The sequence below is a fragment of the Ovis aries genome, chromosome 6 (genome assembly GCF_016772045.2).
Source record: "Ovis aries strain OAR_USU_Benz2616 breed Rambouillet chromosome 6, ARS-UI_Ramb_v3.0, whole genome shotgun sequence".
NCBI lineage: Eukaryota > Metazoa > Chordata > Mammalia > Artiodactyla > Bovidae > Ovis > Ovis aries.
The window spans coordinates 77,577,200-77,591,840 of NC_056059.1; the positions used below are offsets into that span (position 1 = coordinate 77,577,200).

At 36.6% G+C, this 14,641-nt stretch overlaps 1 protein-coding gene across 24 annotated transcripts in view; it reads left to right on the forward strand.

The window, feature by feature from the left end:
- The window catches only part of ADGRL3 (adhesion G protein-coupled receptor L3), a 941,652-nt gene that overhangs the window by 161,708 nt on the left and 765,303 nt on the right, over window positions 1-14,641 (forward strand). For 2 of the 24 annotated variants that reach the window (XM_060417626.1, XM_060417634.1), the window contains exon 3: window positions 2,032-2,098. The exons of the other annotated variants lie outside the window; for them this stretch is intronic. The gene's annotated coding sequence lies outside the window, so the exon portion shown is untranslated. The remainder of the gene's footprint in view (window positions 1-2,031; window positions 2,099-14,641) is intronic. 24 annotated transcript variants of the gene reach the window in all.

Sequence of the window (14,641 nt, forward strand, 5' to 3'; positions counted from 1 at the left end):
TAATTGTTCTCTGCCAGAGTATTTCACTGGTTACTTCCTTCACACTTATATTCTGTTTATAGTTATCTCCCAAAGAAATTGTTCTTTCAGGTTACCCTTTCTTGGGTCTTTTTCTATTCTATAGTAGGAAGGGGAAGTGTAAGATGTTCAGTTGTGCCTGACTCTTTGTGAGTACATGGAGTATAGCCCATCAGGCTACTCTGTCCGTGGGATTCTCCAGGCAAGAATACTGGGGTGGATGGCCATTTTATTCTTCAGGGAATCTTCCCGACTCAGAGATTGAACTTCGCTCTCTCACTTTGCAGGCATTCTTTACCGACTAAGCCAGATTCTCCTTTGGCATGCAAGTCCCATTTTTTATTACCTTGGTAGATCTAACTCACTTTTCCTTACCTAGTTTAGGTTCTTCTTGCACAATTCCAGAATACCCTGCTCATACTGCTATTAAGGTGTTTACCACAATACTGTGCTTTAGTTTTCTGATCTTGTTCTTCCTCTTGCCTGTAAGCTCCCTAAAGTTAAGGGATTGTGTTTACTTCAGTAGCTAAAAGACTATAGGTTACTTTCCCCATAACTTGAACTATTCCTGATGAGAGCAGTTTTATAACGAGTAGTCCTTCAGCCAGTTCAGACTATCCAAACTTTGTATTATGTCTTGGCATTCTTTTCATTGGAATGAGTTGTAAAAATCTGAGTATATATTCTCTTCACAGAAGATATATTTATACAGCTTTAAATCCATCACTGATTTTTAAGTCTGTCATCATTTGGCAGTAGACACTTTTTTTTTTGGCTTAATAAGGCTAATTTTTCGTTAAAATTTACTCTCTGTAAAGGCTCCATTCCAAAAATATTTAAATCATTTGCTTTAAATAAGCATTTAACCAGCATAGAAGATAACCGCATATACTTTGAAAGTAAAGTACGAACAGGAATTAACAACTGTGAATAGGAGCGAACACTTGAAAATTTATTATTTCTATTTTGTACTGCCATGACAAATTGACTTAAAAGCAAATTGTTTCTTGATTAAATCCTTAAAAGGAAATCTTTAGTGGGCCTGTGCCACTATTAAAAATGCAAATATTTTAAATTCAGAGTTAAACCACTTATAAATAGAATTCTTGGATAATTAACTGCTCTGACTTAAAGGATCTTCAAATTTATCACAATAAAGTATAAACTAGTTACCTCAATTTTTCAGTTGTATTAAAAATACTTCTATAATACTTTAGTCCATTAAATTAAGGATAGAACACTATAGAAATGATATATCCTCTTTGATTTAGGCTCTTACAGTATTTGATCAATTTTTGAAATATGAAGTTCTTAATTGTAATTATGGGTTATAAACAAAATTATGTTATACATTTCTTGAGTCTAGGATGTACTCTGGATGATAATGTTTTAAAAATAATAATTTATAATATACTTTCTTGTGATTTATCTTTCTCTTAAAAACTACTTAATTTTCAACAAAGTCCCAATAAGGTTTTAATATGTCTGTTAAATATAAGCTCATTTGCTGATGAGTGCTAATGACCAAAATGAACTATGGAAATATTAATTCAAATAAGTGGCTAGAGGATGAGAAAAATAGTAAAGTATCACTAAAATTAATGAAACATTCTTTCCTATTATGATATATATATATATGTATGAGCTTATTTTATCTTAAAATTATGTATACTTACAGTAGTGAAGGAAATCAAGCTGTTCCATAATTCTCTTTAAAATGGTGTAGTATTTTATTCTACTTTTTATAATTAAATTGAAATGATGTGTATAAACTGAACTTCAGTGAAAATAAAGTTGTCATCTCAAGCTTTGTGGATTTTGTCTCAAAAAAACTAATGATTAAACATGTTAGATCAAGGTTAATGGATGTATTGTCTTTGAAGGCTCTGACAGTTGGGTTGCTGGCATGGTAAAAGAATTTGTATTCCATTAATGGGTGAACTTCTTACCCATGTAATAAATAATGTATTTTACAAAGAAGTAAAATAATGAGATTTATTTCCTTTGCTTCAGGAAGATGAGGCAAGGTGCATATGGCTATCTTGACTGACAAAGTTGTCTCCTTTTCAAGAAATGACAGGTAAAAATGGCTAAATTCCCAATCATGAGCACTTGAAAATATTTACATATTTACATATCTTTTATGTAATAATACATATAAAAATAATACATTGTTAAATTTTAACTCTGATATAAACAATACTGATATTGTTGACAGTATTAATAACTTTGTTATAAGTTGAGTATATTCTATGTCTTTAGTACATAGAGCTGTGATAACTCAGGGAACATGATTTGAAATCTGGAACTTTTGCATCCTTATAAATATTAACTAATGGAATTTTACTTTATTTTTTGTTCTGTTTCTCAAAGTACAGTAAAACAGCACGAAATAAGTAATATAATAACTTGGGAATGTACTCAATTGGAAGCTGCACTGTTTTATTTTGGAATGTCACTTAAATGTGTTGTGTTTAATCTGGGTATGTTGAATTCTTACTTAACCTTTCAACTTTATTAAATGTCCTGATCTTCTTATTCTCAAAATATCCTTTAATATAAATTCTATTTGCAAAAAATTAAAATAGATTTCCATAGTTTGCAGATAATTTGAATTTATTTCTCTCTTCAAGGGTTGGAATAGATTTTCTGGAGCACTGGGGAGAGAACGTCCACCCTCAGAACTAGTTGGTCTCCTTCCTCTGGTATGATCAGGAAAGAAGCTCTGAGAAAATTGTATTGTGAAGAGATATTAATTACATGTAGCAAAATGTAAAAGTGTGCATTTGGCATGAAATGAAAGTGAAAGGAAACATTTCAAACTTTAGTTACCTAATGCATTCCAAGAAAAAAAACAAGAGATGTGACTATCAAGAACCATCAGTAAATGTTGTCAGGGACAACCTTTTCTTCCTCATACTAACTGATCCTTCCCACAGATCTAGAAAATGTACCTCAGAAGCAAGGTTTTTTTAGTTACATTTTAGGACTCTAGGGAAGCTTCTGTAGATGTCTCCGCTTGTATTTTACTGTGTTAATCTCCCCCTCCCTTCCCCTTTTTCTTTTTTTGGTTAGGAATAACCAATATGAATAGAACGTTATACATTTTAAAAAGATTCCTAGACAAGACTATAAAGTATGTCTTTTTCAAATTCTGTCGAGTTAGATTTGTGACAGCTTTGGTTGAATTTTTCTATTTATCAAATTGGATTTAGAAAGAGATTTATCACTAATCTGTTAAATGAGGACAAAAATCTCATCTTAAGTTGTTTTCAATGAACAAAAGTTATCAAATTTATATAGTAGATACAACATTTGCTTCCTCATTGAAGAATTCCTATTATAATCCATATGAAAAATTCTTAGCTCTTCCTTTTAATGGCACATTTATAAGCTATTCTTATGAAAAAAGTAGAATGATTTCTATCTTTTCTTGGTGGAGATTGCTTAAAGTAATGAAACTGGTTTGTTAATATAATAGTATAATGCTCAGTTAATAACCAATTATTGTGGTTTTTGTTTGAAGAGACATTTAGATGAACCTCATCTCTTTGTAGAGAATTTACCTCTGGGATATGACACTGGACTTTTCTCACATTTCCGGGTAATACCTAAAAAGCAGTGCCTAATGCATAGATTCCTTTTCATTCTGTTTTACTCTTAAAGTTATTCAGCTTTTAAAGGAATATCATTACTGCTTGAGATTATCCCTATAATGAGAAATCACAGCATGCATCTTGAAAAAATGGTTCCACTTCATCTTTTCTCATTCATCTCCTTGTGAAATTATAAATGCATGAGTGCAGTGTATGGCTATTCAGGTCAAATTCTCTTTCAGGACTGATGTTCCTGTTATACAATTTATCCATCTATTAGCATGCTGAAATGTCAAAAGCTTCATTTTTTTAAGAGTAGAATGTCAGTTTCTTTTTTCACTTAGAGCAATTTACCCAGGGAAAAAGCAAGAGATTTGACAGTTATAGCCATCAGGGCAAAGTCTGGCTGATGATTTGAGAAAATAGGAGTAAATGTTCAGATACAGGGTGCTCTAAGTTAATATGTTTTCAGGTTGCTGTATGAGGTAAAAGGGACAGTGCATGGGGTAAAAAGTAAATAGAGATCAGAATAATCTGTGCCTGTGTATATAAAAAGCTGCATCTCATTCCTAAATTTCAGGTTTTGAGAACTATTTTTTCACTCCTCTAAACTCTTGAGTTCAAACTCTTGAGTGACTTTTGAGTTGCAGCCAAGTGTATCATTGTGGTTGCCTGAAAGTAAAGAAGTTTTCAGTCAACTGTTGTTTACATCTAAATATTTAAAACTGTGATTGAGAGCTTTTCATTGATAATTAGAGTTTTATTTATTGTAAAGATAGCATATGTATGTGTAAAAGAAATTGGATAGAGTACAAAGATTCTGCATATTAATGTAGAATATATAAGATGTATTCAACAAGTACTTCATTAGAATATATAAAGTGAAATTATTTTAAAAGTACTATAAATATAAATGTTAACTGAGTTGTATTGATCATTTGGCAGATAGTATTGGGATCAATGAAAGATTACACAAGAGCACAGTTTTCAAGGTGCCAGTCAAAGCCAAACAATGAGCTTCCCCTCAAATTTCTGAAAATTCTCCCTTTGTGAGATAATGGATTGGGGTAGCTCTTTTTCTTTCCCATTTAAAAAGTCAGTTGGCACTGAGGAATGATGTGGTTGTTATCCACATTCCACATGGATTGAAAATCCCTTCCTTCATGCCCATGCTGTGGGATCTGTATGAGTCCACGAGATCCTGTACGGTCTGTGAGCCTCTGCTCCTTTCTTTTATGTTCTGTCTCTGGATGGGACTGTGCTGTCTTGAGAGGTCTATCTGTTGAGAGTATTTCCCCTATGAAAGGAAAGTGAAGAGCTTGGAGGGTAGCAGGTTATTTTGCAAGCTTCTGAGCCTCAGCGTATAAGTGTGTGGGGAGGTGTTAGGGTGGAAATTGGGCTCATTATGCCTTTCAGTTTATTCGTTTGTTGGTTCCCTGTCAACCTGCCAGCCTCTCTGTGGGACAACTGCCCTTTGTATCATAATCTGCCAACATTCATGGTGGTTGCATTCACTGTACCCATTGTACTTTGGAACTCCATTACAACTGGGGTTTGAATGCAAAGCTTCATGATATCTGGGTATACAGACAGTGTGCTGAGCCACAAAGGCATCCTTTGTATTTCTTAGTCTTATAATCCTTTAAAACAAAACAAAACACAAAAATGCCCAAGCCAGCTTTGAAGAAGTGATTTTCTGAGAATAGGAAGGAAAATATGCTTTCACCACGCTGTTCCATACTTTCATAAAACAGTGTTTGGGAAGAAGGGGAAATTTCTAATATTAAAGCTAGATTTGTTTCTTTGGCTAAAGTTGGCTATGTCTAAGACTAATTTTAATTTTCTACTTGTGGAGATGTGGGTGACTTTGCACCTGTCTTCATCTATTACCTTGCCTGGCAGGTGGCTACATTGATTATTTTTGGCATATGCTTTAGAAGTACCTCTGTGACCCTTGTGAGTTTCTGCATTGTCCACAGCAGTCCTGGACTATTCTTAACTTTGAACTCCCTTTTCAAAGGAAGATGTGTCTCTGACCTCTTTATGGCCACCTCCTCTGAGTCTCTTGTTTATCTTTTCTTTTCTGTGAGTGTGCAGTTTGGTTTTGAGAATAAAGAATGACAGAGTCTTCAATCAGCAGACAGGTGACAATTACAAATGAAATAAGGAAGGCTTGTTTTTCTTTGTTCCACACGCCCTCCCATTACTTTAGAGACAGAATTCCAGTTCTGAGTTATGAGGAAAATCGACACAATTGGGGTGCTACAGCAAACTCAGATAAATGCTATGCTCTGCTTCTGTCCTTCCTCCCTCTCCTGGGGGCTGACACAAGCTTTTTGAGGGTCAAGGTACTCTCTTCCTTTCTTCCTCCTTTCTTGACATAATTGGAAATGTTATATTTACTCTTTTTGTTAAATATCAATGTAAACTGATATTTAAGTTAGTGCATTAAGGCATTGAGCACTTGCCTAGTACTCTGGTTCACATGTACTTTTTTCATTTAACTGATAAACTTACATAGGACCATGGAAGTCAGAGATTCCTTTAGAGAGTCTTCGGCTTCTTAAGAATCCTAAGTCTGTTCATGCTACTGTACCTTGTTGTTTTGGCAGACCATTGACTTTCATAAATTCATACAAATGCATGCGTGCGCACGCACACACACACACACACAGAATACACTAGTTATAGTAGCGTCTGTTATGGTCTTCATCAGTGCAGATGAATACAAGCAGATCCTAGGTCTTTTAGTTACCATAATTAAAAGAAAAGAAAGTCCCTGTTACATGGTGGTCTCTCTAACATTGACTTTTACTACGTCTTCAGAGTGGTATTTTCAGGACTTCAATGACAATATATAAAAGAAGGAAGGTGTCTTTCTGTTCTTCCTGTTTGTAGATGGTTCTCAAAATTTAGTGTGCATTTAGTTCACTTGTGTTATGATATGTGTGACAGAGATGAGATTGATTTGATTTAATAGCTATTAAATGGCACAGAGATATGCATATTAAATAAACATTCTAATTTTCAGACAAGAGGCTCAGAAGGCACAGTTTGAGGACCACTGAGGAAAGCCTTCCTGTGTGGTCTCTAGTGTGTTATAAATGAATCATTCTTTGTGAGGCTTTGATCATCTAAGCTAGTTTAACTATCATTTCTAAGTTTGATCACTATAAGGGCCATTTAATGTATATATAGTCATTATATATATATAAATATATTTTAGATAACAGCCTATATTGGTTTGCATTCATAATTCAAAATTATTGACTAACTATTAAATGAATGTCAGTGTACAAATCGTAATGAACATTTTATATGAATGTGGGTTGTTATAATCTTCTGACGTTGTAGGTAAACTAAACGAATAGTACATTATTATGAAATTGTCTTTTACATTAGGTAGAGCTTATCAAGTAACTCTATTTCCATGTGTCTACAACTTAACTCATGATCATTCCATTTCACACATATGTGTGATTCCTAATCCGTACCTCCTTGCTCATTAATGAGTACTGAAAGATTTTGCTCTTTGTAGGCCCACCAATAAAACATTTAAGTGCTTTCTCATCAGACTGACTCCAGCAGTGATTGATACAAACTCACTCTTTTCTAGTCTTTGCTTAAGATCCTTAACTTCTCAGTTGTTGCTATTGTTCAGTTACCCAGTCATGTCTGACTCTTTGTGACCTGATGGACTCCAGCACGCCAGGCCTGTCTGTCCCTCTTCTTCTCCCGAAGTTTGCCCAAGTTCATATCTAGTAGCATCCAGCCATCTCATCATCTTATGCCCTCTTCCCCTTTGCCCTCAATCTTTCCCAGCATCAAGGACTTTTCCAGAGAGTCAGTTTTGCATCAGATGACCAAAATACTGGAGTTTCAGCTTCAGCATCAGTCCTTCCAGTGATTCAGGGTTGATTTCCCTTAAGATTGACTGGTTTGATCTCTTGTTGACCAAGGGACTCTCAGGAGTCTTCTCCAGCACCATAGTTTGAAGACATCAATTCTTCAGACAACAGAGGGCGAGATGGTTGGGTGGCATCACTGACTCATTGGACATGAGCTTGAACAAGCTCTGGGACATGCTGATGGACAGGGAAGCCTGGCATGCTGCAGTCCCTGGGGTTGCAAAGAATCAGACATGACTGAGCGACTGAACAACAAGAACAACTGTCCAGCTCTCACAACCATATGTGACCAATGGGAAAACCATAGCCCTGACTATATGGACCTTTGTCGGCCTTCTCAGTACTTGGCATTAAGAAACTATAAGAATAGTTCCAACTTATAGGTTTATTTTGATGCTTGATGAAAATATATTTGCAGAACCCTTAGCACAGTGCTTCACACATATTGAACCTTCCATAAATGTTTAGTTAGGTGGTCAAGAGTGTCTAGGAAGCACATACTGTCTCTGGATTTTTTTTTTTTCTTTTTGATTGTGGGTATTAGCAGTTTTGTTTTTTATTTAGGTATTTGTCAAACTCAAGAAGGCAGTTAGATTGGTGTACTTTATACTAAAATAGATCTTAGAGATGTTTATATGAACACCCATGCCACCATTTTTCATTTCAGAAACTGAGGAACTTCATGTAGAATAGTTAATAAGCTGGCACTGGAACTGGTTTACTTGCTCCAGCAATGGAATACACATCTCCTAGCCTAATTATACTTCTGAATATTTAAGTATGGTGTTCGATACATGATACAGGGTGCTCAGGGCTGGTGAACTGGGATGACCCAGAGGGATGGGATGGGGAGGGAAGTGGGAGGGGAGTTCAGGATGGGGACTACATGTACACCCGTGGCAGATTCATGTCACTGTATGACAAACCCAATACAATATTGTAAAGTAATTAGCCTCCAAATAAATAAATAAATAAAGTGAAAAAAAAAAAGTATGGTGCCTTAACTCACAGAAATTGGGCTATAATCATTTACACTGTATAAGATATTTTGTGGTAGTGGTTGGTGGTTTAATCATTCAGTCACGTCTGACTCTTTGTGACCCTATGGACCATAGCCTGCCAGGTTCCTATTCATTGGATTCCTCAAGAATGCTGGAGTGGGTTGTCATTTCCTTTTCCAGGGGAACAAAGACATTTTGTATGTATTTTAAATATTTGCAGGAATATAAAACTGTTTTATACTAAATTTTTAACATTTTTCTCTTTGAGTTGAGTCTAATAACAGCATACAGCATTTATCAAACAGCCTTGTAACTACAATTGTCTTGCGCTTTGTATATTAATAAAAATTGGAAGACCCGGTTCTATAGTTTGGCAGTGGTTTTGCATGATGATGGAGCCCAGGGGGACAGTCTTAAACCTCTTGGTCCTTGGGTTTGTGAAGCTCAGGTATTTTGGAGCCAGTTTGCTGCCAGCTGGCTTATTCTCAGAGGTGGTGCTCTGGCAATAATTCTTCAGACAGATAGAAGCAGTCAGATTGGTCAACAAAACAGAACCAAAGTTTTGGAATTCCTGTTCAGGATAATTCCTTTTCAGTTGATACTGGCTGCCATGTAAAGAAAAGTACAAAGTTGGAGGGGTATTGACAGAGCTTGTTCTGTACTTCATGACATAACTCCATCTGAAGATGCAGTGTTTTATTTTGGCAGCTGTGATGTGGTGATTAGGCACATATTTTAGACAGGACATGCATCAGAGCCACCATTCCTCATATTCAAACTAAATTGGGCATTTTGCTCTAGGGAGTAATTCTGCCCTACTCACATCTTACTACTTGCTGCTTATCAGAAAGTGGCCCGACTGGCCCCATTAATCCTCATTTTAAAGTCCAGACCAAAATATTACCTTCTTAGTAAACCCTTGTCCACTGTCCTCTTTTATACAATATCTGCCATGCTGCTCTCTATTTTAGCAATCACTGATTTCTTTGTCTCACTTTCTTCTCACAGTGTAAATGATTATGAGAAGGTTGTTATTTGATGACAAGTGTGAGATGGGCATTCTCACACTCCTACTGTACAGCTTAATTTTGTTTTTTCAAGTCCCCAGTGTAATGTCTGGTACATTCTCAGTGCTTAAAAACAGTGGAATGAATGAATGTGCCATTTGGATACTTCTTTGTAAGGTAGAATTTAATAGATATAGCTGATCTTGAGTGAACAGTGTTGCCATTGTACAGTGTAATTAAATGTACTTTATAATGTTCCATCTCAAACTTTCTTGCTCTGAAATAGTACAGATCATCTGGAAAATTTTGCTCAACTTTCTCCTTTAAAGACACTTTTACAAAGCTATTTTTCATGTTATTTAACAGTAAATCAACATTCACAAAGCTAAGATCATGGCATCTGGTCCCAACATTTTATGGCAACTAGATGGGGAAACAATGAAAAGAGGGACAGACTTTATTTTCTTGGGTTCCAAAATGACTGTGATTGTTGACTACAGCCATGAAATTAAAAGACACTTGCTCCTTGTAAGAAAAACTACAAAAACCTAGACAGTATATTAGAAAACAGAGACATTATGTTGACAGCAAAGGACCGCATAGTTGAACCTATGTTTTTTCCAGTAGTCATGTACGGATGTGAGAGTTGGACCATAAAGAAAGTTAAGAACTGAAGAATTGATGCTTTCTGAACTGTGGTGCTATAGAAGACTCTTGAGAGTCCCTTGGACTTCACGGAGATCAAACCAGTCCATCCTAAATGAAATCAACCCTGATATTCTTTGGAAGGACTGATGCTGAAGCTCCAATACTTTGGCCACCTGATGTGAAGAACTGAGTTATTGGAAAAGACCCTGATGCTGGTAAAGATTGAAGGCGGGAGTAGAAGAGGATAGCAGAGGATGAGATGGTTGGATAGCATCACCAACTCAGAGGACATGAGTTTGAGCGAATTCTGGGAGATAGTGAAGGATAGGAAGCCTGGTGTGCTATAGTTCATGGGGTCATAAAGAGTTGGACAAGACTGTGTTGACTGAACAATTGAAAGACAACAATAATAAATAATGATACACCAAGAGCCAAAGGACTTTCTTTAGGTTTTTTTGTTTTTATAGCTTTCTTTCTATTTTTAATGCAGTGTGTCTATGTGCAAGGGGTCATGTGGTATGAACAGTGGCAACAACTGCATTAGTTTGAGGAATAAAGACAATTTTGAAGTGAAAGATTTAATATCAGTTCTTTAAAGGGAGTTTGCTTTAAATGTACCCTTATATGAATTGTACCAAGGTAACACTGAGGTTTTTAAAATCCGTATTTGGTATAATGATTTGTGTGTATGTGTATTTTTGTTGTTCTTATATTTATTGCAAAGCTATTTTGTTTATAATCTATTGAAATTAGTACAATTCTGAGGAATAGCTACTTTCATATTTTCAAAGCAGTTAATCTAGGGAGATATTTGTTAACATTGTGATAGTAGTTACTATTTCCTTTGGGAAAATTTCATTTTAATATATTATAAAATAATTATGAAACTAATTTATAAGTACTTTTAAAAATTAAGGACTAGAGAGGTGTATCAAGTTGAGTAAAAATTCCCAACTCCTCTTATTGGCCATAAGTAAATATGGTAAATGATTTAGTATGTATTTTCCTGGATTTTTCTTTATGCATACAGTCATGTGTGTGCTCAGTTCAGTTCAGTTGCTCAGTCATGTCTGACTCTTTGCGACTCCATGAATCGCAGCACGCCAGGCCTCCCTGTCCATCACCAACTCCCGGAGTTCACTCAGACTCATGGCCATCGAGTCCGTGATGCCATCCAGCCATCTCATCCTCTGTCGTCCCCTTCTCATCCTGCCCCCAGTCCCTCCCAGCATCAGAGTCTTTTCCAATAAGTCAACTCTTCACATGAGGTGGCCAAAGTACTGGAGTTTCAGCTTTAGCATCATTCCTTCCAAAGAAATCCCAGGGCTGATCTCCTTCAGAATGGACTGGTTGGATCTCCTTGCAGTCGAAGGGACTCTCAAGAGTCTTCTCCAACACCACAGTTCAAAAGCATCAATTCTTCGGCACTCAGCCTTCTTCACAGTCCAACTCTCACATCCATACATGACCACAGGAAAAACCATAGCCTTGACTAGACGGACCTTAGTTGGCAAAGTAATGTCTCTGCTTTTGAATATGCTATCTAGGTTGGTCATAACTTTTCCTCCAAGGAGTAAGCATCTTTCAATTTCATGACTGCAGTCACCATCTGCAGAGAGTGGAGCCCCCAAAAATAAAGTCTGACACTGTTTCCCCTGTTTCCCCATCTATTTCCCATGAAGTGATGGAACTGGATACCATGATCTTTGTTTTCTGAATGTTGAACCTTAAGCCATCTTTTCACTCTCCATTTTCACTTTCATCAAGAGGTTCTTTAGTTCTTCTTCACTTTCTGCCATAAGGGTGGTGTCATCTGCATATCTGAGGTTATTGACATTTCTCCCAGCAATCTTGATTCCAGCTTGTGTTTCTTCCAGTCCAGTGTTTCTCATGATGTGCCCTTGTGTCAGGTTTTATTTGCAGCAAGCGAGATCTTCAGTTATGGTGTGTGGTATCTAGTTCCCTGACCAGGGTTTGAACCTGGGCCCCCTGCATTGGAAGCTGAGACACTTAACCACTAGACTGCAGGGCAGTCCCTATGTGTGTGCTCAGTTGTGTCCAACTCTTTGTGACCCTTTATACTATAGCCCACCAGGCTTCTCTGTCCAAAAATTTTTCAGGCAAAAATAAAGAAGTTGGTTGCATTTCCCTCCTTCAGGGGGTCTTCCCGACCCATTGATCGAACCCACCTTGCCTATGTCTCATGCACTGCAGGCAGATTCTTTACCACGGAGGTATTAGGGAAGCCCTATATAGTCATATATAGGGTAGTGTATTTACATATGGGCTTCCCAGGTGGCACAATGGTAAAGAATTCACCTGCCAGTGCAGGAAATAGAAGAGATGTGGCCTCGATACCTGGATCAGGAAGATCTCTTGCAGTAGGAAATGGCAACCCACTTCAGTATTCTTGCTGGAAAATTCCTTGGACAGAAGAACTTGGTGGACTACAGTCCAAATGGTTGCAGAGTCGGACATGACTGAGCATACATGCACACAAACACATTTATATATTCAATATATGCTTATACATATATGTGGTATATACCTATAAAGCTAATAGAATATTCATTAAAATGGAAATGGTATTGTTATTCATAGCATTCTCAGATGTTTTTGTTGCTTCAAAACTTACCTTAGAAATCTTTCTGTCTTAGTGTAGATAAATTTGTTTCTTTTCTTTTTATCAGTCTCTGAAAGTGAAAGTTGCTCAGTCGTGTCCAACTCTTTGCGACACCATGGACTATATAGTCCATGGAATTCTCTAGGCCAGAATACTGGAGTGGGTAGCCTTTCCCTTCTCCAGGGGATCTTCCTTCCCAATCCAGGGATTGAACCCAGGTCTCCTACATTTTCAGGCAGATTCTTTACCAGCTGAGCCACAAGGGAAGCCCAAGAATCCTGGAGTGGGTAGCCTATCCCTTCTCCAGGGGATCTTCCTGACCCAGGAATTGAACTGGAGTCTCCTGCATTGCAGGCAGATTCTTTATCAACTGAGCTATGCTCTAGTGGTTCTTTATTTACCAGGTCCACAGTATAGTGATTCAGTCTCCTTTTCTTGGCCTTTTGCATTGTTTTCAGGTTTTTCCTACTTTGATTTCTGTTACAGCAGACATCATGGGCATATTTATTGGTGCAAGTATTTTGGGAGATTGTATTTGTAAAGTGGAATTATAGGGGAAATTATGAAATATATAATAAATGCTTTCGCTAAACATTGCCAAAACACAATGCAAAAAGGGAGTTCTTTCTTTCACATGGTCATTTTAATAACAGGATCTTGCTATTTTAGAGTAAGTACACTTTTTTCTAATTATAATATAATGTATATCCATTATAGAGAATTTAGAATTATAAAAATGTCAAGGGATAAAAAGAAAAGCTTTGAGTCCAAAAGTCCGTTATACACATCTGTGTCTTTTTTCCTGACTTGCATACAGGGTCGTCATTGCCATCTTCCTAAATTCCATATATATGTGTTAGTATACTGTATTGGTGTTTTTCTTTCTGGCTTACTTCACTCTGTATAATCGGCTCCAGTTTCATCCATCTCATCAGAACTGATTCAAATGAATTCTTTTTAACGGCTGAGTAATACTCCATTGTGTATATGTACCACAGCTTTCTTATCCATTCATCTGCTGATGGACATCTAGGTTGTTTCCATGTCCTGGCTATTATAAACAGTGCTGCGATGAACATTGGGGTACATGTGTCTCTTTCAATTCTGGTTTCCTCGGTGTGTATGCCCAGAAGTGGGATTGCTCTGGGTCAGAGGGAGAGGGAGAGGGTGGGATGATTTGGGAGAATGGGAATTCTAACATGTATACTATCATGTAAGAATTGAATCGCCAGTCCATGTCTGACGTAGGGTGCAGCATGCTTGGGGCTGGTGCATGGGGATGACCCAGAGAGATGTTGTGGGGAGGGAGGTGGGAGGGGGGGTCATGTTTGGGAACACATGTAAGAATTAAAGATTTTAAAATTAAAAAAATAAAAAAATAAATAAAAAGAAAAGCTTTATAATCCTACCATCTAGAAATAAGCACTGTTGCTCTTTTGATACGTTTAGTTCCAGTCCATATTTTCCTCTGCATAATTTTTACTGTATTTATACCTCAGATTTTCTTATTTATCATTATAGTGCATTTAACCCTACATCATTAGAAATATTAAAACATTGATATACTGATTCCCTCATTGTTCATTATATAGTACTAGCATGATACTTAAACTATATTCCTCTGTTTTATATTGATACTTAATATGTATCCATTTTCAGCAGTCATAGATAGTAAGAAATATCTTTCATGTAAGCTTTCTCTGTGTTTCGTATTAGTCTCTTAGCACACATTAAAAGTCATGTAAATACTGGGTTAAATAGTAGTAATACTATGATGTACTTAGATGCCAAATTATTTCCCACAAAGACTGTATCAGTTGCAGTCTTTTTTGTACGGTTT